This window comes from Colobus angolensis, unplaced genomic scaffold (assembly GCF_000951035.1).
Source record: "Colobus angolensis palliatus isolate OR3802 unplaced genomic scaffold, Cang.pa_1.0 Scaffold692, whole genome shotgun sequence".
NCBI lineage: Eukaryota > Metazoa > Chordata > Mammalia > Primates > Cercopithecidae > Colobus > Colobus angolensis.
In genome coordinates, this window is record NW_012120621.1 from 11,940 (window position 1) to 12,266 (window position 327).

The window sequence follows — 327 nt, forward strand, 5'->3', positions numbered from 1 at the left end:
AGAGACGGGGTTTCACCATCTTGGCCAGGCTGGTCTTGAACTCCTGACCTCGTGATCCACCTGCCTCGGCCTCCCAAAGTGCTGGGATTACAGGCATGAGCCACCGTGCCTGGTGCTAAGTACATTTTATAACAGCTTTGCAGAAGGGAAAGTGGCTTTGGATGTGTTCTTGGAAATATTTGTGTGGTTACTGAACTGAGGACTTACGCATTTTTTTATGTTTATGGTTTCTGTGAATTTCCTAATATGCCTTGGCTCCCTGCTGAATGATATAAAAATCTGAGTAAAATGTATGATCCTTGAACATGTTTTAAAAAAAAAAAAAAA